Genomic DNA, 25,874 nt, shown 5'->3' with positions numbered 1-25,874 from the left:
GTCACCCCATTCCATTAGGATTTCAGTGCACTTGCACAAAGGGGAACTTCGAATGCTATTACCTGGGCATCTCTAATTTTCCATTCCTGTGTCGCTCAAAGGGAAAGCTGACAAACAGAGGCAAGAGAGAGGAGAGAAAAATCCTATGGCATGTGCTGTGCTCACAGTAAGGAAACAAAAAGGGACAAACCAAATTGTGTGTCCAGCATGACACCTGTCCACATATACGCTATACATATATAAAAGATGGGGATATCTGTTTGTATCTATGGGGATAGGTGGATGGATGGAGGGAAGGGGAGCGAGAAAGACTTTAGACCGTACATTGTGAGGGGCAGGGATCTGATTTTCCTGCAGTATAAAGGGCTTAGTACCCTGTTGGTGCAATACAGAAAAGCCAGAGACAGACAGATGGATAAATAGATCAATAGAAGGGCAGTAGCATTAGGCACTTAGTTGTAATAGCATGCAGAGTTTGATGCACTCCCCAAATCCCAGGATTTATTAAACAGGGCTCTGCTACTACCACTTCTAACGCAATAAAGCTCAAAGTGTTAAAGGAGCAGATTCTGCTTTTTATCTCCTTTGTTCTGGGGCCCCTTTTTAATCTGGAGCTGTCTGAGTGTGGGAGAGGGCTATGCTGATGATCTACTACCTGGCAAGAGAGAGCTTGGTTCCCCCCTCACTTTATCACTTGGAACTTGTATCATTTGTAACCTCTTGTTTTGTTTTTAAACTGCACTTGGAACCAGAGGGGGAGAGGGGGAGAACTGGTTTGGCGAAAACTCTGTACAAGTCTATAATTACAAAAGCACAAACAAGCCTTGTAAAAAGTGGGAGAACAGCTGACATAAGAGATGAGCGACGAGGCCAGGCTCCCACGCTACATGTAACCAAGACACTGTGCCACAGCCCACAGGCATCTGTCTGCCCACCCTGTGAGCAGGTAAATACAGCACCATGACAGGTTGTGATCATGGTTCTCTCTCCACACAGGAGGCATCTCAGCATGCCCTTGCGCATCTGTGGGTTTGTTGTGTTTTTATTGCATTTTTAATGCGACTTTAGTGCAGGTGAAATGTGCCAGGTTGATGGCACTGGTGACCTAAGGTTTCTTTCTGGCCACTGACCAAGTACCATTCAGGTAGCAGCAGAAAAACCTTTCCCCAGCACTGCCCTGGCAACATGCATCATCCCTAACTTGGACAGACATGCTCTAGGGTGAGAAGGGAGTTTACTCCCTGAGCCCTGAACCCACCAAACCTAACTGAACCCCACCACGTGAGGGTCACCCCATCCCCATTACCCAGCCCGCTTACTTATACCCATGACTGTCTGTACTTTCTGTATGGGTGATGGACCCTCACTGCTAGTCGGCTGTATCTTGATCCTGCCCACCATTTACCCTCCCATTGGGGACATTGCAGTCTGTATATATGATGTGTGCTGCCCAAACCCAAAATACTAGCATCCCCCTATACTCTGTATGTTACCCCCAATGACCAATAACTGATGCTTCAAATTTTCTGTATCGTTTATTTTTCTAAATATTGTCGAATAAAATTTTTAATCTATCAGCCACCCAGACCTTGGCCTCTCTAACAAGGTCAAAGGGGTCAATTAGCACTAATTGCAGTGGCAGGCTTTGGGACAGCCACCCTCTGGGGACTGGACCCAGAGCATTATGCCTCTGTTATATGGTGTATGGAGGCGTTTGGTGATTACAGACATTTAAATGAGGAAAGAAATACATGTAAGAGACCATCCAGAAGAACCCGTCAACCACAGCTAGGAGCAGAGATCTGGCTAAGATGGCAAACTCATCCTGCCGGAAGTCATGAGTGCTGTGCAGACCATCTCTTCCAATACAGTTGTCCTATCCCACCCCTCCCACAACACTCCGAACAGTTAGAGATCTGACTCTAACTGTACCCAGATTGCTTGCAGACTAGCCAAGTACCATAGAACTCTGTTTTATAAACTAATCGGAGATTAAGGAGATTGTAAAAATCAACAAGTTTAAAATTACAGTAGATACAGTATCAGAGGGGTAGCCGTGTTAGTCTGAATCTGTAAAAAGCAACAGAGGGTCCTGTGGCACCTTTAAGACTAACAGAAGTATTGGGAGCATAAGCTTTCGTGGGTAAGAACCTCACTTCTTCAGATGCAAGTAATGGAAATCTCCAGAGGCAGGTATAAATCAGTATGGAGATAACGAGGTTAGTTCAGTCAGGGAGGGTGAGGTGCTCTGCTAGCAGTTGAGGTGTGAACACCAAGGGAGGAGAAACTGCTTCTGTAGTTGGATAGCCATTCACAGTCTTTGTTTAATCCTGATCTGATGGTGTCAAATTTGCAAATGAACTGGAGCTCAGCAGTTTCTCTTTGGAGTCTGGTCCTGAAGTTTTTTTGCTGTAAGATGGCTACCTTTACATCTGCTATTGTGTGTCCAGGGAGGTTGAAGTGTTCTCCTACAGGTTTTTGTATATTGCCATTCCTGATATCTGACTTGTGTCCATTTATCCTCTTGCGTAGTGACTGTCCAGTTTGGCCAATGTACATAGCAGAGGGGCATTGCTGGCACATGATGGCATATATAACATTGGTGGACGTGCAGGTGAATGAGCCGGTGATGTTGTAGCTGATCTGGTTAGGTCCTGTGATGGTGTTGCTGGTGTAGATATGTGGGCAGAGTTGGCATCGAGGTTTGTTGCATGGGTTGGTTCCTGAGTTAGAGTTGTTATGGTGCGGTGCGTGGTTGCTGGTGAGAATATGCTTAAGGTTGGCAGGTTGTCTGTGGGCGAGGACTGGCCTGCCTCCCAAGGTCTGTGAAAGTGAGGGATCATTGTCCAGGATGGGTTGTAGATCACTGATGATGCGTTGGAGAGGTTTAAGCTGAGGACTGTAGGTGATGGCCAGTGGAGTTCTGTTGGTTTCTTTTTTGGGCCTGTCTTGTAGCAGGAGGCTTCTGCGTACACGTCTGGCTCTGTTGATTTGTTTCTTTATTTCCTTGTGTGGGTATCGTAGTTTTGAGAATGCTTGGTGAAGATCTTGTAGGCGTTGGTCTCTGTCTGAGGGGTTGGAGCAGATGCGATTGTACCTCAGTGCTTGGCTGTAGACGATGGATCGTGTGGTGTGTCCGGGGTGGAAGCTGGAGGCATGAAGGTAGGCGTAGCGGTCGGTGGGTTTTCAGTATAGGGTGGTGTTAACGTGGCCATCGCTTATTTGTACGGTGGTGTCTAGGAAGTGGACCTCCCGTGTAGATTGGTCCAGGCTGAGGTTGATGGTGGGGTGGAAGCTGTTGAAATCATGGTGGAATTCTTCCAGGGTCTCCTTCCCATGGGTCCAGATGATGAAGATGTCATCAATGTAGCGTAGGTAGAGAAGGGGCGTGAGTGGACGAGAGCTGAGGAACCGTTGTTCCAGGTCAGCCATAAAAATGTTGGCATATTGTGGGGCCATGCGGGTGCCCATAGCGGTGCCACTGGTCTGGAGGTATATATTGTCACCAAATTTGAAATAATTGTGCGTGAGGATAAAGTCACAGAGCTCAGCAATAAGTTGTGCTGTGTCATCATCAGGGATACTGTTCCTGACAGCTTGTATTCCATCGGTGTGTGGGATGTTTGTGAAGAGAGCCTCTACATCCATGGTGGCTAGGATGGTGTTTTCTGGGAGGTCACCAATGCACTGTAGTTTTCTCAGGAAATCTGTGGTGTCACAGAGATAGCTGGGAGTGCTGGTGGCGTAGGGTCTGAGTAGGGAGTCCACAGGGAGCTGTCTAAAATCCTACCTGCCACATGGGGCCACAACAGGGGTACCCCTAACTCACCCAGCAATATTGTCAATTTATCCAGCTACACACTCAACCCAGCAGAAGAGTCTGTCCTATCTCGGGGACTCTCTTTTTGCCCCAGCACACCCACGAACATGATACAGTTCTGCGGTGATCTGGAAGCCTACTTTCGCCGCCTCCGACTCAAAGAATACTTTCAAGATAACACTGAACACCGCACTGATACACAGATACCCTCCCACCAACAACACAGGAAGAAGAACTCTACATGGACTCCGCCTGAGGGTCGAAATGACAGTCTGGACCTATACATAGAATGCTTCCGCCGACGTGCACAGGCAGAAATTGTGGAAAAACAACATCTCTTGCCTCATAACCTAAGTCGTGCAGAACGCAATGCCATCCACAGCCTCAGAAACCACCCTGACATTATCATCAAAGAGGCTGATAAAGGAGGTGCTGTTGTCATCATGAACAGGTCTGACTACCAGAAGGAGGCTGCCAGACAACTCTCCAATACCAAATTCTACAGGCCACTTTCCTCAGATCCCAGTGAGGAATATACTAAGAAACTGCACCATCTACTCAGGACACTCCCTACACTAACACAGGAACAAATCAACATACCCTTAGAGCCCCGACCGGGGTTATTCTATCTACTACCCAAGATCCACAAACCTGGAAATCCTGGACGCCCCATCATCTCGGGCATTGGCACTCTCACTGAAGGACTGTCTGGATATGTGGACTCCCTACTCAGACCCTACGCCACCAGCACTCCCAGCTATCTCCGTGACACCACAGATTTCCTGAGAAAACTACAGTGCATTGGTGACCTCCCAGAAAACACCATCCTAGCCACCATGGATGTAGAGGCTCTCTACACAAACATCCCACACACAGATGGAATACAAGCTGTCAGGAACAGTATGTCAGGAACAGCTGTCAGGAATGGCAATATACAAAAACCTGTAGGAGAACACTTCAACTCCCTGGACACACAATAGCAGATGTAAAGGTAGCCATCTTACAGCAAAAAAACTTCAGGACCAGACTCCAAAGAGAAACTGCTGAGCTCCAGTTCATTTGCAAATTTGACACCATCAGATCAGGATTAAACAAAGACTGTGAATGGCTATCCAACTACAGAAGCAGTTTCTCCTCCCTTGGTGTTCACACCTCAACTGCTAGCAGAGCACCTCACCCTCCCTGACTGAACTAACCTCGTTATCTCCATACTGATTTATACCTGCCTCTGGAGATTTCCATTACTTGCATCTGAAGAAGTGAGGTTCTTACCCACGAAAGCTTATGCTCCCAGTAGATACAGTGTATAAGCTGCAGTACGGTGCACCACCTCACTTTCTTCCTGTCCTTCAAACCACTGCAAAGTAATCTCCAATGCACTGAGAAGGGATGCCCACTTGTTCTTCATCAACATCACTTTCCTTACATGATTTTTTTCTCCCATTGGGAAAAATGGCTCATATAACTGGCCACTGGTACAATTTGTGTTTATAAAAATCGAGGTGCTACTTCACTGATTGGCAGATGGTTGGCTTATCTGATTCTCCATGAGCAGCGTGGTTACCTAATAACCTATGGGTAGCTTGATCAACAGTTTACCTGGTTAGCTGCGTGAGCTGGGATGACCTCATTGTGCATGAGTCGCAGGGGAGGTCAAGGTACAAAATGATTCATGGGCTGAGCTACCCAATTATAGTTCAGTAGCAAGAAGGGTCAAATTTCCCAATTACTGAGTAGTTGGTAGTAGGGTCAGGTTACCCACCCGGTGGGTAGCGGGGTGGGATAGACTATCCATTTACCAAGTGGATATTTAAATCCCTGATAACCTACACTGAAATCCAAGGGAAAACATATTTTTAAATTATTTTTAAGAGAAATAAAACCAATCTGTGTTATTCTTTATGGCTGTGTATGTATTTGTTTCTCTGTAACTCCATTCCCACCCCTCTCCCAACCTGTTTTGAATGTTTAATGCATGCTGTTTCCAATGTCAGCCGTTTTTCTTGTGAAGGTTTTTTGACATAACTTTATATCGTTATATCCTTTTGTTGTTGCCGTTCCCCATTCTTGTTAGGAGCGCCGCTCCCCTAATGAAGCAAGTCTCCTGCCAGGATAATAATAATAAAAAAAAAAAAATAGACCCAGGGCTGCAGTGAATAACAGAGTGCTTATGTGTGATTAGGGATGGGGGTGCCACACACAGAAGTGCTCTAGCAGCCTGTTCCTCATGGGCTCCCCATAGGTATCCTTTTCCCTGCACATCTGCACAGTATTTATATCACTCCAACATCGTCATGTGGCAAAGCATTAAGGACGCCTAGGAGACGTGTGTTCTTCAAGGGCCAAAGCAGAGCTGTGGGACCTTTTGTCCTGTGGGGAAACTGGGTTATGACTGCCCAATATTCATTGTGAAATGCTGGTACTTGACCCCATCTACAATTACCTATCTAGAGTCTTCCCCTTTTTCATCTCCAACCATAAACTCGCAATAAAGGAGAAGATACTTGATTCTTGGTGTTGGTAAAGAGCACCAGTAGAAGTAGAGCCCAGAACAGACCAAATGCCAACGATCCTGGCTATTTTGCCTTTAACACGCCCCCTTCCAGCATTGAACTTCCAAAAGCATGAGAGCCCTTTAGTGGTATGTGCATGTTAGCAGGGACGGTGCAAGGAAGTTTCACGCCCTAGGCAAAACTTCCACCGTGCCCCCCCCCAGCCCTGCGGCAGCTCCCTGCCCCCCCCTCCACCCTGAGGTGCTCCCCCCCCTGCCCTGAGGTGCCCCCCCCACGGCAGCTCCCCCCCCCCCCCCCGCCCCTGGGCTGCCGGCAGCGTGCTGACCCAGGGGAACCCCTGGGCTGCCTGCCGGCGGCTCAGACTCCCTCTCCCTCCCAGCGCAGCGGCCGCTGTAAAAAAAAAATTGGGGGCACCGCTTTTTGGCTCCCCCAAATCTTGGCGCCCTAGGCAACCACCTAGTTGGCCTAAATGGTAGCACCAGCCCTGCATGTTAGCTTCTTTCAAGCAGCAGCAGCTAGAGAAAAGCCTCACAGCATCATAGCCTGTTCTAAAAACAACAGCCCCACCGACCTTTAGTGACTCTGAATACTTGGACCCCCCTTCTGGTCTTTCAGAGGAGGCCATGAGTGAAACATCCCATGGCCCCTCATGAGTCGAATTGTTTAGCTGAAGAACCTCAATTATGTATCTTAGAATCATAGATTAGGGTTGGAAGAGACCTCAGGAGGTCATCTAGTCCAACCCCCTGCTCAAAGCAGGACCAACACCAACTAAATCATCCCAGCCAGGACTTTGTCAAGCCTGAACTTAAAAACCTCTAAGGATGGAGATTCCACCACCTCCCTAGGTAACCCATTCCAGTGCTTCACCACCCTCCTAGTGAAATAGTGTTTCCTAATATCCAACCTAGACTTCCCTCACTGCAACTTGAGACCATTGCTCCTTGTTCTGTCATCTGCCCCCACAGAGAACAGCCAAGCTTCATCCTCTTTGGAACCCCCCTTCACATAGTTGAAGGCTGCTATCAAATCCCCCCCTCACTCTTCTCTTCTGCAGACTAAACAAGCCCAGTTTCCTCAGCCTCTCCTCCTTTATTCCCCTCCCCTCCTTAAAAATAATAAACTTTGCACTTCTAGGCACTACGATAATACAAATAATAACAACTCCTAAAGCAACTTTCCTGCGAAGCGCTCTTACTTCCGTGTAAGCCTTAGTTAATTAAACCTCAAAACAACCCTGTGATGGAGGAAGAGAAATATGATTATCCCCCGTCTTACAGACTGATAACATGAGGAAGAGTGAATCGCCTAAGGCTGTACAGCTAGACAGTGGCAGAGATGGGAGTAGAACCCAGGAGTCCTGACACCCCGTTCCCTGCTCCATCTGCCACATGGCACTTTCTCCCCAATATTTATGCAATCTGAACACACTGAACATACACAGGACCCCTGTGGATAACATTCATCTGAGGCCCCTCTAAAGCTCACCACCATGGGTCAACGTTCATTAGGTCACACAGTCCAAAAATCTATGAGCTCTCTGAAAGAGGCAGTGCAAACCAGAGCCCCTAAAAAAAGCAGCTGCTGTTTAGATTCATCCTCCATTCTGTATTCCTGCTCGGTGTTGAGTGCCAGGAACATTATTCTCTTGTTTCCACTGCGATGCATCAAACAGATGCTTTTCAGTGTTGAAGACATGGTGTGTGTACACTCTGCCTGCTGCTGGTGACAAGCATACGGCCAACTCTCTCCCCCACAGGTATTGGGAATCAGGCCCACAAGCTTCAGATGAAAGCTCCAGATTTCTAGCCCAGCAAGCCCTGGGATGCAGCCACACCATTAGTGCAGACTTATTCCCTGAGAAACAGCTACCTCTGGAATTTATAAGGAGTAACATCATCAAAGTTATTTAGGTGCTTTTAAACATTTTACCTCAGGTACCTATTAGCTTGTTATCTATCCCCTAGAGCAGTGGTTCTCCATCCGCAGCCCACGGGCTGCTTGCCACCCAATCAGCACACAGCTGTGGCCCATGTGACATCCTCAGGGCCATACAGATGGTATATATATATTGTGTGGATGTGGCTCACATAACACATAGACAGCTGTATGTGCGGCCCGCAATGGTAAATAGGTTGAGAACGACTGCTTTAGAATAACCCTGAGGACTATTTTATTGCACACACAGTAAGATGCAAATATACCTCTTGGCAAACAGTACAGTGAACAGAAGGACCAGGCCCACCTGCCTGCCCTGGGATACCCAGCATCTAAACTCAACCGTCAGACCATCCACCACCACTCAGAGAACTCCTGAAACTTCATGGGCTTTCAGCTTCTACGGTATCTATATCTATCTACTACTCTACCTATCTATCTGGAGCTGGTCATACTGGTATTGGATACTGCGCTGTTGGTCCAACTGTTGGATACAGTACTGTTGGCTGTCACTTCTTCCTGTTGGTCCAGCCCTAGAACAGGAGTTGTAGGTGTTGCATTCAGCTAACACACTTGTCTCTTACCCAGAGAGTTGGGTTCAAATCTCAGATGAAAGTGAATCTCTGATTAGTCTCTAATGGATCGTTATCAGCTTCCCCAAACTGTGCATGACTGGTGATGTCTGCTCAAAAGGTGACCACACCTATGGGATTTAGGGGGCACTGCAGGTCACGACTGAAGGCATTAGTGATCAACAAGGAAGGCACTTGCCCCATGCTATACCTGGCTCTACTAAATTCTCTCCCTTTCTTGATGTCACAATCATTATAAAATATTCACCAGATTTTCATAATTAAAACATTGTTTAATTCCCTCTACCCATAAAAAGAAATAGAATTCGCGTTGTAAATCCCAAGAGGTCACAAAAAGTGAATATGAGTAACTGCAAACTACTGGACTGTACTAACCAGCCGCTGAATAGAATAGAATAGAATAGAACCGAACCAATAGATAGATGAACACAATTAGGCCTTCAAGCAAAAAACAATAATGGTGGGTGGAGAGTGTAGGAGGTGATACCACCAAACAGGTCACAGCGATCAGGGCATAAATACCAATCCAGCCCAGAGATAACCAGACTTTGGAAATGATGAAAGTGCTGCTATTTATATAGAGGACAGGTCACAGACTTCTGTGAAGTGCAGCCGGTTTTGTCAGAGCCGAGCAATCAACGAGATCAATAGCCCGTTTCATTAAATGGGGAATCCAAGCCCCACGATGGATCCAGCTTGTGCAGCTAGAGTGTCCCAAAGAGGTTCTTTCTCATCTGCTCCCTTTCTTTGTTCAAAACTATTCTTGTATATCATTTTTAGTGCTCACGGAAGCGAGTGAGTTACTGTGCCGGCTAGTGCCAGACATGCTCCCCACACACGGCTCTGCCAGCGTACCTCAAAGCACCTTCTTCTATTTCAGTCCCAGACTCTTCAAATGACCCTCAATCCTGCGCTGTAGCACCCCCTGTTATTCTTGGTCCTGGGCCCTCACATGCAAAGGAATGGCTATGACAAACTGCAGTGGGGTGGAGGTGGATTGTAACATGCACAAACGACTCCCAGAGGACAGCTAATTCATTTTCTCTGATCATCCAGGTCAGTAGTCTAAGTCCCCATCTTTCCGTCTGGCCACTGGCTTGCAGATTGTTTCAAAGCTTCATCTACAGACTCTGAAACTGACAGCAAGTGCTCCAAATTGGCAAGCTGAGCTTGGAGGCTGACATGTGCGCTTCTCTCGGAACAGATTTCACTTCTTACCATGCTAGGGGTTTATTGCCTCCACCTCCCACACCGCCCCCTGCCCAGGCCCACTCCTACTGTAGAATTGTGGCAAAATGAACACAAACAGTCTCAGAGCAGTAGAGGAGGTAGTCCCAGCAAACGGAGAGACCTTTAGTCAAGGAGGCCATGTGGGAGGGCTTTGGTGGCTTGGGTGGGTGGGGGTAGGTTGGGAACGCTTGGAACTGGGGGTAGAGTTTTGGCAGGTAGGAGTGAGTGCAGCTCTTCCCTCCTGGGTGCAGACACTAGAACCCAAGCTGTGTATGGTGAAAAGGTGGTGGGAGCACAACCTGTAAATAAATGGCACCAGTGGCTACTGAACCCCAGGGTCTCTGAGTGACTCTGTCAGCACAGCAGGGGCAGGAGCCGAGAGGGCCCTGCAGCGCCCTGCTACAGTCTGCCCCCAGACAAGCCAAGACTCAGCAACGCAGGGCCTTGTTCACCAATTTACCACCTTTAAACAATCCTTCCCCCTCATAGATGAGGCACTGAATGACAGCTAAGTGGCAAGGCCAAGGACTGGACACCCGTTGGACCTTGTCAACCTCACTCCTAGATCAGCTGATCACAGTGACTGCTACAGCGCTACCTGTGATGTTCTGTCTCTACCCTCCAGGCGGACAGCACCACCTCTGGGCCCCTCCCATACCCTGCCACTCTGTGCTTTCATGTAGCTGGGAGCCAAGCTATAGAAATCAAATTCACTGTTTGACAGCTGCTGAACCTTCCAGGTCTGCCTGGGTGAGGCACACCTGCTCTGCTGCTGCATGCCCCAGGTGCATCCTGTCACTCCATCAATTTGAATAGAAGGGAAGCGGGCAAGACAGCACAGCAGGTGAAATGGGGAACCAGGAGTGAAAGGGTTACCTAGCTGTTATTATTTATATGTGCTAAGGGCCTCACAGACACGTGGGAAGACAAAATCCCTGCCCCAGAGAGTTTCCAATCTAATGCCACTTCCTCTTCTCTCACCTCTCTCTCTAGGAACATGTCTAATGGGAGTATCAAGGAGCCAGTCAGAGAGGAAGGATGGTCCAGTGGTTAAGGCACTGGCTTCGAACCTGGGAGATCCAGGCTCAATTTCCTGCTCTGCCACCATCTTCCCCTCCCTATGCCTCAGTTCTCCAATGGTAACATGGAGATAATAGCACAGCACTGCCCTGCCTCATCAGGGTGTTGTGATGATAAATACATTAAAGAATGCGAGGTACTCAGATACTACAGCAATGAGGGCAATATAAGTACCATAGAAAGACTTATATGCAGGGACGGGCAAGGCTCTGGAACTGAACTCCACTGGATATTGGAACTGTTTCGATCCCAATCCACACTCAGCCATTCAGGCTCCTTTCAAGCGACCTGGGACCCCTTCAAGCCAAACGCCCTGAACTTCAGAGAAGCTGGGACACAGGTCAGGATCTGAACTTTGTGATCTGGGCCTATCTCAAGGCACTAGGAGTTCTTTGGGGGAGGGACTGTTCCTTCGCACTCTCTCTGGACAGCACCTAACACACACTGTGGTTACTTTTGTAATGCCAATAATAAACCAGCAGCGCAATAACTATCCGCCAGGAAGTCATGTACAAAGCAAGCCCCATGCATAGGCAGGAGGCATCTACGCGTGTGTTGGGTTAGATTGCTGCCTGGAAGTTGTTTCCTGACAGCCAAACCATTTGAACGTGTTAACCAAATAGCTCTTTGTACAGGGTATATTCATCCTCTTTAAAAAAGCCTTTTTCCCCATAGGAACGGCATTCACAACACTGACACCACTGTCTACCCCTACCAAGGCTTCCCCTCACCCACACAACCAACCAACCAACCAACCAACCAAAACTCTACAACAAGTAGAGTTTTGACCCTAAGTTTTGATCCCAAGGAAGAAGAGCCATGAAGTCCACTAGGGACTTTGCTATGGTTATTGATTTTACATGGAAGGTACTCAGATGCTACAGAGATGGGCAACAATATAAATCCCTGAGAAAAAGAGAGAGAATGGATTTTTCATGGGATTGAGAGACTGTGTACAGAAGAAAAAGGCTCTACACAGCCAATAGATTTAAAGGGAGAGTGATATCTTGCTGTCTGTCTGTCTGTCTGTCCGGAATAGACAACAAGACCTGCACTGTTATGATCCAAAGGAAACAATGGACACACAGACAGAGACCTGACTGCACAGATTATTTGAGTAAGGGGGCATGCAAACACTGTTTATTATCATTTCTGGAATCAGAAGGGGGAAAATCAGCCCAGTTGAGACTGTGCCACATGGATTGTCCTGAGGCTGATAAGTTACTGTAGAGCCCATCCCAGGCATTTTTGCTTTTAATGTTTAGGAGGTACAGGCTGTGCTGTATTAATATGCAAAGTGTGCCTGCCTTCCCAATTAAATGGAAAATGCTATGATTAAAACCAGTCAGAAGATATTAGATGGATAGTGCTGAACTATGGGCTTTATATCCTATGTACAGAAGCCCCACAGGAGTACTGATGGAGTACATGCCAGGGAGATTACCAAGGAAATTCAGAGACAGGAATGAAAAGTGCTTGAGGAAGCAGGAGAGAGAGAAAATGAGGCAGCTATTTACAGGAGGATGCAATTAACACAGTGCTTCATCATGGTCTCCAAGACATGGGCCCTCTGGGCCACATAAACCTGGGGGGAAACCGACCACCCACACCCACAGGAGCTAAGTCCTGCTTGGACATCTTGAAGGGAATAGGCACAGGAGCTCATGGGAGCTGAGTCCTGTGGCACTATCCTCAGAGGGGGAATGAATCATGGCATAGGGCCCAGAGAAAGCCACATTTCTTGGGAGCAGAGCGCTGGGGCACCAGGGGCAGGGCTAGTCTCCCGGTCCCATTTCCTCTTACAGCAGGGCCTTTGCATCAGCACTTGCTCTCTTACCACCTCAATGAAACAAGGAGGGGAAAGCAGCAGAGAAGTAAGGCATGACAGTTAATTAAACCCAGGAAGACGAGAGAGAGAGAGAATGAAACAGGAGGGATTAATAACTGATTGCAGAGTCCCCTGTTCCCTGCTGGGAGGGGCTGGCACTGAATTCCCCACCTGGCTGTAACCCTTCCTGCTGCGCTCTGCATCTCAGCCCTGGGCCACGGAACCAGGTCCCCCCCACTTGCTTCTCCTTCCCGTCTCTGAAAGCTTCACCTCGTCATTGACGTACTCTGTGCCCGTGTTTCATGACTTGCATTTAATTAACAGAGATGGCAAAGTCAGGTATATTTATGGGGACTTCTAATCCTCACACTTATATTTCAGTTGCTATGGGTTTCCTTCCAGAGTTCATTCCTTCTTCTTCCCTACCCCCCACCATGTAACTTGCACCAGAATAAAATCTAACACATTCTGCTAGTATAATTGGCTGTATATTTTAGGAGTCCATCTATCCCCGTGCGTTGAGAGAGGAGCCCTTCAAATAACTGCCATGGGAACAGAAAACCCTAAAGAAGTGAGCCAGAAATGCTTTTCTTTCAGTCCAATGTTTGGTGTTAAATGGTTACAGCCAACTAGCCTGATTCCGGAGAGGGGCGGAGCCTGAAGCCAGTAAGGGGCAGTGGTGTCTCAGGATTGGGCCCCGAGTGTGTCTGATTGCCCTGTCAATGCTGCCATACTTCACCCGTCAGGGAATAATGTGATCCCTGCCTGGGCTAACTAACAAGTGCCGATGGCCTGTCCTGATGTGTAGCACTAATGAAGTGCAGATGCCTGATATGTATTAATACAGAAGTGCTGCTAACAAATTGTGTCTCAACAGTACCCTCCCATGGAAATACCCACAGGAGAGCATTCAGAGGCCCAGGAAACCCCGCAAAAGCCAGCTTGCATTGCTTCTGCCAGACCTTCCCCCAAAGGGGATAGGGTAAGGGGCCCATGGGGAAGGCGGGGGTTCAGTCACCCATCCCAATGGTCCCCTTGTTGCTTTCATCCCTCTCCCCTAAGCAAAGTGCCCTTGCAGCCACTTTCATGCAAAGATCTCAAAGTGCTTTACAGACATTAATCCGCACAATCCCTCTGTGGGGCAGGGAAGTACTATTATCTTAGCCAGTCGCTAAGAGGAAACTTGCCTCAATCCCCACACTGAGTCAGCGGCAGAGCCAGGAACAGAACCCAGCTCTCCTGTCTCGCTTGCCCTGTGTCTTAACCAGGGAGACTGAACCATCCTCTCAAGTGGAGAGTCAGTCCCATCAGTCAGAACCTGAGCAGTGTGTAGGGGGCAGCCCCGCTCTTTATCTGTTCTCTGCATCCTCCATCTCCGAAGCTCCCTATCCAGCACACTGCAGAACCAACTTTACATGCACAGATATAGTTCAAGGGTTGAGCGGCCTTCCACAAAATATACATACACTGCTACCCTTCAGGAAATCAAAGTAATGGCTTTTTTTTTTGCCAGTTAGTACCCAGTGATGCTCCAGCTAATATTCTCAGCAGAGAGACCACGGATGGAAAGGGGAAGGAGACTGACTTACCCTCTTACCCCTGGAGCTGGTCACAGCAGGTCAGTCTCAGGGCACTGCTCATTGTTCTACCTGTTCTGCGGATAAAGAGAAGAGCTTGGTTCAGCACCTTGCAAGAGCACTAAATTGTCACACACATTCATAACCCCCCCCTCCTCCCCAACGTATTTAACCAGAACACAGTCAGGGAACAATAAAAATGTGGAGTCTGTATCCAAGAGCCCGGTCAAAAGGGGATGCTCTGTCTGTGGGTGAGTCTGGAACTGGAACCAAAAGATTATCGTAAATATACAGTGAGCACAGAGATAATGTCAGCAGATATTGGATGAGCTATTTCTTCCATAGTGATCTGTAAAGGGGAAAAAAACGAGCTGGGATCCAATTCTGCAGCAGTCCAGCTCTGAACACGCCCCTTGTTGGCTATGGGAATTGGCTGCATGGAATGGCAGCATTCACTAGTGGGTCTGGGAGATGGTGAGGGTAAGTCTCTCACACTGAAGACGCTCCACACTTCACAGGATTCTACCATGGAAACATGTCTTTGTACGGGGGGGGACCCTTGCACATAGCCTATATTTTTATCATTGTGACTAAGAAAACGTTTCCCTCCTATCCAAACTCCCATTGACCCAAAGAGATTTCACAGCCTGTTCCCCTGTTGAATTTGGATAAAATAGCATAAAATGAGAGGGAGAGAGAGAGATTTTTCAAGACACTTCCTGTATTTCTTTTAAAGCACTATTAGAAAAGGACCCTACAAGGAGGGGATGGAATTAGTTTCCATAAAGTTGCGATACAAGCACTCCCCGCAGAAAACACACAGTTAGGGCTGACTGCTACTGTGCTCTGTCGCTTGTGCTCTCATTTTTCTATCATTTCTCTCCGGTGGCGGGAGTCGGCCTCGCATCTCTAATTCAGAATTTCCCACATTCTCCAACTTTATGTCCAACATTAACATTATTTAAACATCACCTTATTTTTTTCCCTTTCCTCTTCTATGAATTTCACGGCCGAGTTTCTTTTCTTTTTTTTTTTTTAATGATCGTTTATTAAGAAAAGCTGACTATACCTCCGTTCCGTCTGCTGGAACAGCTCTGGCAAATAAAAAACCCACCTCGCAGGAGACAGTTTTATTCTGTTGATCGGAAGTCTGCCAGCCCAATTTATGATTGAACATAAGATCTCCAAATCTGAATTTATGCCTTGTAGTATAACGACAGGTCAATGAGATTAAAAGTATGTTCATGAGAGAGCTGTAAGGCAATTTGAGTTTCATGGGCCTGTGGTGATTGGGCATTCAGTCTAAGAAAACCTGCCTTAATAAAACACTTGCAGTCCCCGGAAACAATCTGCACATTTTTCATTATTGCAGCCTTGCTGTGGTCTCCTTCACAAACACCCCCTAGAGAGAGAGAGAGTGAGCGAGAGAGCGAAAGCGACTCTCCCGCTCCTCCCCTATTCAAATGAATCCATCAGGGAAATAGTGCCGATAATAAATGGGCTGAATTAACAATGGAAACATTTTTTTTTCATGATCAAATGGTTCAGACGATGTAATGAGGGAAGAAAAAAAAAGGGACGAAAATCCAAACTTTGCAGTGACAAAAGTGTTCTGGCAAGTCCCCAACCCCAAATGAAAAATACATGGGGTTAAATGCAGATCAATGGCCTTGATACTCATAGGGTGAAATTCACCCCATGCATGGGGTCCAGTGAACTACAGAACCCCCCATATGCCTTTAACTTGGGGCTTAAGTGAGGCTTAGCTGGCACATATGGCCTCATCTAGGCCGTCTGAACTGGAGAGCACTTTTCCCATGGATACAGGTCCTAACTGCAAAATTCAGATCTGAACTCAAAGATCCTCAAAGTTCAGGGGATGGGGTTGGATTTCACATCTCAGGGGTTGGTTCAGCCCATTATGGCAATGGGAACGGCTGCAAAACTTCAGATCCAAATTCAAACTACCCCAAAGTTTGGAGTGTCGAAATCCAGGGGTTGGGTGCAGAATGTTATAGTAACAGAGAAGATCAGATCTGGCTCCAGTGTTCTCCTGGGACTCAAAGCAGCTTGGCTCCACAATTTCAGTTCAAGCCTATCTCTCCTTGTAAATAACTATGTAGGTTCATTTACAATAGACACCTCAATGTCAAAGGCAAAATGGAACATTACCTATTTAGGAGCAGTGTGGGGGGCAGGAAATGGTCTTTACAAGATGTTTCCACAGCCCCTAGCACAATGGGGGAAATTATCTCAGTCGGGGCCTCTAGGTGCTGCAATAATTAAAATAATAAACAGCTTGAATGGGTCTATCTAAACTAATCTAGGGATTTATACCTCACCACTCACTGCTGCTTGCTGAGCATCTCTGTGGTATCTGAGTGGTTAATAAAGAATACACGGGGGCCCATTAACAGTGAATGCTGGCTGTCTCTAGAAAGCTACAAAGACCACTATTCTCCAGGTCCCCATCTCCAGCGTAGGGTAAAGAAATTCCAGGAGAGGCCTGTTTTCCAAATCCAGTTCTGATGCAACCCAGGATGGTGGAAATGTCATGAGCACTGCTGGTTTAATGAGATTGTTGACAATTCAAGATGGTGGAAATATCACGCCATCAGCTGATCTCACCCGATTTCTGCATTCTGGAGCCGAGATCTCACCAGAACAGCTCACTAGATTTTTGGCACTGTCAAACCTGACCCTTTCCCCAGCTCTGGCATCAATCCCAAATTCCTAAAGCTAATCCAGTTTCAGAACCAAGAACTTTCTCCTTTCTAGACAACACAGATGGGCACGGCAGTGTGAACAAACCCTCCAAAAAGTCATTTCACCTTTTTCCTTTGAACCTATTTTGTTCCTCTTCATTCTCTCCCTTGTAATTACGAAAATGTTCAGGAATGTTTAATTCAGGAAAAGTGTATGGGACTTGATCATCCACTGATTGGGAAAAAGAACCAGGACTCACTTCCACTTGGGTACTGCTTAACTGAACCAAACACTTCATTCCCCTGATGAATCTAAGATCTTCCAGCCCAGAAGTGAGAGCCCCAAAGTCATCCTGGCATGATTTGAAGAGATGCCAAGAACCCACAACGCCAGTTGACTTCAATAGGCATTGTAGGTTCTCAGCACCTCTGACAATCAGCTGGCAATGCTAAATGAATAGAGCAGGAGTGGGGGGAAATACAAAACATACCTGAGAACACTAGAGGAGCTGAGTGAAGGAGTCTGAAAAAGGATAGGGGCAGTAACAAGATGGCGGAGTGCCATGACCTTCTCTGAGCTTATTTAACTAAAGGAGACAGTCCTGCTATTTGACTGCTTCTCTCAAATTAAAAAAAGCTTCCAAATCCGGGTTCCCTGTGTAGCTGCCCCATGCAACGCTCAAGGGGCCAGTACATGTTTGTTGAGCAAACCCACCTCTGATAGGAGAGGAGATACCAGGATGTTCCTGCTTTGTCTTTGTTTAATCTGTTTTGTTGTCAGGCAGGGCAGCCGGCCAACAAAAGTTCCCCTTGCCTAAGCTTCATGGGCGGACTGGCTTCAGAATTTATACAAATAAAAGAAGAAACTAAAAGTGCCGGCAGCACCGATCTGATTACAGAGTCATTTATTTTCTGGTCGTTAATAATTTGTGCAATAAAAGATTGCATGCCTTTCTGAGTTAGTAGGAGTTATTGGCACAAATTTCCCTCCACACTGGTGTGAGTCTGTGCTTGGAACATAAATTATTAGTTTCTTATCGCATTCCTCTTCATTTTTCATGCTGCCACGGCTAGATCGCCAGAAGCCAACCCCTGAGTCTCGGTCTTATTTTATGCTGCAGGAGAGAAGCAGCGAAGGCAGTTATTCTGTCTTTAATTACACAAACCCACTCTGTAACACCCCCCTCCCTACCTCGGTACTGGCAGGTGTGTGCACCGTATTGTGTTTGTGTATATGTAACTGACTGTGGAGATAGGCAGGTAACTCTGCCATCCGCCAGCTACATTTCTAATGAAAGCAGCATTCGTTGACAACACTCGGAGCCATGAAATGACAAGCTTCCACCACGCTGCCAGCTTCCATCAGATATCCATCTGGAATACGAGCGAGACGGTTGCATGTGTGTGTCTCAATGAACAATCCTGCTGGCTGTGGTGTATGCATTAGGGTGACCAGACAGCAAGTGTGAAAAATCGGGACGGGGGTGGGGGGTAATAGGAGCCTATATTAGAAAAAGCCCCAAATATCGGGACTGTCCCTATAGAATCGGGACATCTGGTCATCCTAGTATGCATGCACACGCTGTGGGGCGGGGAGCAGGGGAGGAAGAGTATTTATGCATCTCCATTGAAGAGCAGGAGGCAAATATCAGCACACAAACCTTCTGTGCATTCTTTATTCAGCAATATTATGGGTCCTACACAAGGTGGTTATGTCCCCAATCAAGGGCAAAGAGGTTTGAGGTCAACAGCTGAGGAAAAAGTGGCGCATCTCTTCCTGATGTCCAGAAGGGGTGGTACCATGGCAAAGGAAAAAGAACAGGATCAGGAGACCTCAGTTTCTCCATCTGTCAAATGGGACACTTACCCACCTAAAGTATTTTGAGATCTATGGATGGAATGTGCTAAGCATGATGATTTATTTCAAGATACCACATTGACAAAGGTTCTGTGTGCAGGAGTGTCCTCATTTCTGCGACACCTGGCATGGAGCAGGTGTTTCTTTGGAGGTAGCCACTGCTTTGGCATATGCCACAGCTCACGCATATTCCACTCCAAAATTTCTCAACCTTCTTCATACCGTGGCCTGACAGTCAGCTCCTATTGATGCATCCCCCTTGGTGGTGTCCCAGAAATTCTTTACACCACTGCCTGCTCACCTTCAAAGGAGGAGCTGATTCCTGCAAAAGGCATCGCCAGAAACGGGGTAGTACGTGATGGGGTTGTCTCAGCCATCTGCAGCGTACCCACTTGCAAAGGGCTGATCCAACCCTGCACATTGGCAGAAGAGTGGAGACAGGAAAGGGGGATCAGGACTTGGAGTTACCACCCACCGGTTCAGAACCACTCTTCCGTATAGAACACCCACTGTAACACACTACAGGGTGCTGACCTGGCTTTCAGATTTATGGATCCCCTTCCCACACCCTTTCCTTATACTCCACAGGTGACTCCAATCACTCCTGTGGCCACAGTGATAGCCCTGTATCTTCTCTCACAGATGTTTTCCAGGCCACATACCTGGAATGCCAAATACCTGCTGCCCAGAGCTGTTAGCGGGAGAGGAGGAATGGCAGTGCTCTAGCCAGATGTGTATTACAAAGGGCACGTGTGCACCAGACTTCGGTGGAGCTGTATGCTGGATATCACAGAGAGTTTTACTCAGCTTTACAGTCTACAGAATGCGATTCCCTTACCATTATGGCTAAGTGTAAGCAGACCTATTGAGGCCTGATGGTATCTATCAATAACAGAATGATGTGACATGCTTAGGGCACCCCTGTGTACATATATATGTTACAAGCAACACATGTTCCTCTATTCTAGGAGGATTTATAACAGTGGGCTTGAGCAGGAGCAACACACACATAAGGGCATAGTGTCAATGCAAGAGTAATTGATGACTCAGTGCTTGGCATGTCTCTGGTGATTATGCCGCACTGGCGAGTCACTGATCATTTCAAAGTGATGTTAATGTCCACAGGGTAGCATCTACCATGTTCATGGTAGGCATTGTGCTCCAAATGTCCACTCTGAACTGTTCTCATTATTTTTCGAAGGGGTTGTCATGGTGTGGCAGCACCAGGGCTCTGTTAAATTGGGCTAACTTCTGCTGGAACAGGAGCAGTCTTTCTCCAGGAGAGTATTTAAAAACAATCTCTCTTGCCATCAGTATATAACAGAGCTGGAGAGAAACACGCTATCCTCATCAAGTTTAGAGCGACACCCTGTTGTAGTTTAGGAAACTAACATGCTGGGGAACATCCCTTAAGATTGCTACTGAACTGAACTATTTATTACACACACACAAAACCCCAGCCCACCCACCGCTACATCACTGAGAAATTATGTTTTAAAACTCCCCGCTGAGCTAAACCCATGAAAATAGGAAATTTATGTTGGAAATTTGATGTAGGATTAACTATAGCAGCAATAATCCTGCAGTTATAATGAGCACACTTAAAAAAACCAAAAAAAGCGAAGGCAAACACCGTTGTTGCATGCGTTTTCGCTTTTCAGATGCTTCCGAAAAACAGTTTCAAAGAAAGCCAGGAGCTGGTGTGCTGAAGAGGCCCCACAAACACTCTTCCAGGTCAAGGAATGCAGCATAGCTTGTAATAGCGACCCCCCTGGACAGTCAGGGAGCAATACTGGAGGAGACCAAAGGCAACCCTGTAGCACCCCTATTGGCAGAGAAAGCCCTAATTTGTAGCATATAGCTTCTCACGCCTGCTGGATGCAAACCAACCCTTTGCTCCTCTCTGGCTCTCTTGCTCCGGGACTGACATAGCCTGTGCTGCCTGTCACTAGTCAGGCACTTCCCTATATCCCAGCTTGCACAATACAGTCCTACAAGGGACTGCAGACTACACTGCAAATTCCATCCAATCCCCGGCGGCGTCAAGGATGACGTCTTTGACTGGATGTGGGTATCAGAACGTGGGTGCAGTAGAAGGCTCCATGGATGCAGCGAAATCCAGAAAGAAGGATGGGATAGAGCACCAGGCTCAAACTCAGATAAACTGTGTGCACTTTTTGGATCTGGGATTTTGGTTTGTCCCATTACAGAGCCCAGGGGCCAGTTGTGCAGTCAGGATCCAGACTGAAACCTGCCCAAAGCTCTGGGGTTTTGGTCCAGGCCCATCCCTGTTAACAAAGAGATGGGAAAGGAGAAAAGTACTGGGGCATTTGGTGGAATCCTCCTTGACACTTTGCCAGGTCCTCCAGGTTGTCTTGTGACCTTTGGAGCTATAGAAGACAGTTCCCAAGTGCTCTTAGGAGCACAAGCTCACCCTGCCTTTGATCAGTTTCAAGAAATGTATCACTCCTTTTTTTCCATTTACCCAGGAGAAGTCTCTTTGTCACATATCCAGGCGGAATTTGTTTTCCTGCCACCAACACCTGCCAAGGCCACGCTTTCTATAAAATAAGATGGCAGCAAGCCTCATCAAAATACTGCCTCTGTGCCGCCTCTCCAAAGATCCACACCTGGTGACATTTCCCCACCCCCCATTCACATCCCTGTGCTGGTTGCCTGAATACCACTTCTCACTGTGAAAGAAGGGGCCATGAACATAAGAACCATCATACTGGCTCAGACTAATGGTCCATCTATCCCAGTATCCTGTCTTCTGATAATGGCCAATGCCAGGTGCTTCAGAGGAAATGAACAGAACAGGTCATCATCCAGTGATTACTGTAGCTGTTGCCCATTCCCAGCTTCTGGCAAACAGAGCAGGGCCGTAGCAACAAAGAACGTGGCCCCCTCCGAACGGTGGCCCCCTCCGAACATATGTCCGGGCGGGGCCCCTTACAATGCAGAAACTGGAATGCGGTATTTATTTTGCCACTTTTAGGGGCCCCCTTCCTTGCGGGGCCCCCTCCAGTCGGAGGATACGGAGGGCGCTCGCTACGCCTCTGAAACAGAGGCTAGGGATGCTTCAGAGCATGGTTTTGCATTCCTGCCCATCCTGGCTAATAGCCATTGATGGACCTATCCTCCATGAACTTATCCAGTTCTTTTTTGAACACTGTGATAGTCTTGGCCTTCACATCTTCTGGCAAAGAGTTCCACAGGTTGACAGTGCGTTGTGTGAAGAAATACTTCCTTTTGTTCTTTTTAAACCTGCTGCCTATTCATTTCATTTGGTGACCCCTAGTTCTTGTGTGATGAGGAGAAAATAACACTTCCTTATTTACTTTCTCCACACCAGTCATGATTTTATAGACCTCTCTCATATCCCTCCTTAGTCATCTCTTTTCAAAGCTGAAAAGTCCCAGTCTTTTTAATCTCTCCTCATATGGAAGCTGTTCCATACCCCTAATCATTTTTGTTGACCTTTTCTGTACCTTTTCCAATTCCAATATATCTTTTCTGAGATGGGGCGACCAGATCTGCACGCAGTATTCAAGATGTGAGTGTACCATGGATTTATATAGAGGCAATATGATATTTTTCTGTCTTATTATCTATCCCTTTCCTAATGATTCCCAACATTCTGTTTGCTTTTTTGACTGCCGCTGCACATTCTCTGAAATCATCCATTCAACTATCCATAATGACTCCAAGATCTCTTTCTTGAGTGGTAACAGCTAATTTAGACACCACTATTTTATATGTATACTTGGGATTATGTTTTCCAATGTGCATTACTTCGCATTTATCAACATTGAATTTCATCTGCCATTTTGTTGCCCAGTCACCCAGTTTTGTGAGATTCCTTTGTAACTCTTCACAGTCTGCTTGGGACTTAACTATCTTGCATAGTTTTGTATTTACAAATTTTGGCACCTCACTGTTTAGCCCTTTTTCCAGATCATTTATGAATATGTTGAACAGGACTGGTCCCAGTACAGACCCCTGGGGAACACCACTATTTACCTCTCTCCATTTTGAAAACTGATCAGGCATATTTAAAATTACTGGTGAAGCAGAGATAGGGAGTCAGAGGGTGGCTGCAGTGGAACATGGCCTGTGAAATTTCTGTGGGCTTAGTGACAGCAGACAGTTGCTTCAGCAGCCTATTGGGCAAGTCCAGCAACTGACATGGAGATGGACTTGGACTCCAGCATGCTGAGAGGGACAGGTTCAAACCCATGCTGAGAATCCTCTGGCTGGGTGGTCTGGTTGCATACCATTTTCAAACAAGCCTCTGGAAATCTGTCCTGCACCCTTTGCTCAAATTTTGCCAGCATAATCTGAATAACAGAGGAATCACAAGGCGGGATGCTACCAGGGCAGCACCAGACAGGAAGATAAGTTAGACAAAGAGCATGGCTGAGACCCTTACAAAAAACAGTGTGTTTCCCATTTTCATGTCTTATAGTAGCTAAAATTACAGCATCACTGACAGGGCCTCTCCAGCCACGTTCTGCCCAACTGGTAGCGCTAGGAATATCCTTTCCTTCTCTTCCCCTTCCCTATAACCAATGTGTAGCAGACCCCATTCCACCCATAACGACAAGTCTTTGTAGGTCTATGGCAACCATCACCTGAGGCACCCAAAACACTCGGCAAACATCCATTGATCAGCTTCCCAATTACACCCCCATGTATTGGGCATGCACAAAAGCTGGGCAAATAATAAATAAATAAATAAATAAATAAATAATAATTACACTGCTCTACAGCCAAAATGCTTCTGAAATAAATGTAGTCAAACTTTACTAATTCTGGGTCACTGAGAATGAAAATGATGCTTAAAATTGTTGATTGGCTCTAGTTTTCAAGATATGCTATTGGGTCAGTATATACGACCCTTGACTTGGGAATGGCGGAGGATAAGTGAGTTATAAAGGGAAGGGATCTCAATTTAAACCAGAAACGACTAAAATACATCTTTGACTGGATCTATGAATAAATCTATGACTGGGTTTGGACAGTACTTGCTTTTTAGGCAAAACAATGAATGATGCAATCTGAAGCTGGTATTGCGTCATACATGATATGAATTGCATCAGGTTATTCCTAGAAGTCATGGATGATGCAATCATAACGAAGCTTACATCACTCTGCTGAACAAATTGCCCTATATCAGCTCTAGAAATCATACAGTGTCGTGCTCTCTTATTTGTCAGTGTTTGATTTTGCAAAGGGACACATTTCTGTTTAGCCAAAGTGAGCAGAGATGCCTCGTACTTGTGTGAACAGTGCAGATAACTTCTGCTATGTTTGTGGTGAAGTGACTTTTGCATCACAAAAGCGCAGTATAACCACTATGGTTAAGAAAGCCTATCACCTTTATTTTGGCTGCAAAATTGGAGATCAGGACAAGAGGTGGGCCCCACACATATGCTGCAACACTTGTGCAACAAATCTTCGCCAGTGGTTGAACAGGAAAAGGAAATCTATGCCTTTTGCAGTGCCAATGATTTGGAGAGAGCCAACAGATCATACCAGCAATTGTTACTTCTGCATGGTGCCTCCAGTTGGGAAAGGTGTGTCAAAGAAGAAAAAGTGGACTGTGCATTATCCAAACATTCCATCAGCTATACGCCCAGTACCCCACGGAGAAGGACTGCCGGTTCCTGATGCACCAGAATCATTCTCACTTGAGTCAGACGAGGAAGAGGAAGAGGATGAAACTTCTGGTCCTGAACCATCAATGTCACAGGACCCACATTTTCTCCCATCCTCCTCCTCTGAACCACACCTCATAACACAAGGTGAACTGAATGACCTTGTCAGGGATTTGGAACTACCCAAGAGTATGGCAGAGCTGTTGGGCTCCAGACTACAGCAGTGGAATCTCCTGGCAGGTGATGTTAGGGTTTCCATGTTCCGTGACCGTCAAAAGGATCTTGTCCCATTCTTCTTTATGGAAGGTGATCTTGTAGCCTGCAACAACATCGATCGTGTGATGGCAGCCCTCAACATCGTTCACGATCCAGATGAGTGGAGACTGTTCATTGATTCAACCGAAGACGAGTCTTAAAGCTGTTTTACTGCATAATGGCAATGTTTTGCCATCAATTCCAGTTGGTCATGCAGTCCATATGAAGGAAACCTATGACAACATGAAACAACTTTTGAGGTGCATAAACTATGACCAACATCAGTGGCAGCTTTGTGGCGATTTGAAGGTTGTTGCTCTCTTGCTTGGTCTGCAGACTGGATACACAAAGTACTGCTGTTTTCTCTGCGAATGGGATAGTCGTGCAAGAGATTCCCACTACATCAAGAAAGATTGGCCACTCGACAGTCATTGGAGCCTGGGAGGAAAAGTGTTCAGCATCCACCACTTGTTAAATCAAGGAAGATTTTGTTACCATCCTTACACATCAAGCTGGGTCTGATGAAGAACTTTGTCAAGGCCATTGACAAAACACAAGCAGCTTTCAAGTACCTCTGTGGAAAATTTCCAAGGTTAAGTGAAGCTAAGATAAAGGAAGGTGTCTTTGTTGGTCCTCAGATTCGTGAACTTCTTCGAGATGATGCATTTGACCATGCACTGCGTGGCAAGGAAAAGACGGCCTGGAAAGCCTTCCAGTTAGTGGCAATAAATTTTCTCGGAAACAACAAGGCAGACAACTACAGGTTGTTGGTGGAAAACCTCCTCAAGGCATACAAAAGCCTTGGTTGCAACATATC

This window comes from Emys orbicularis, chromosome 22, assembly GCF_028017835.1.
Source record: "Emys orbicularis isolate rEmyOrb1 chromosome 22, rEmyOrb1.hap1, whole genome shotgun sequence".
In the NCBI taxonomy this organism is placed as follows: Eukaryota; Metazoa; Chordata; order Testudines; family Emydidae; genus Emys; species Emys orbicularis.
Note: the sequence above shows the minus strand (reverse complement) of the source record.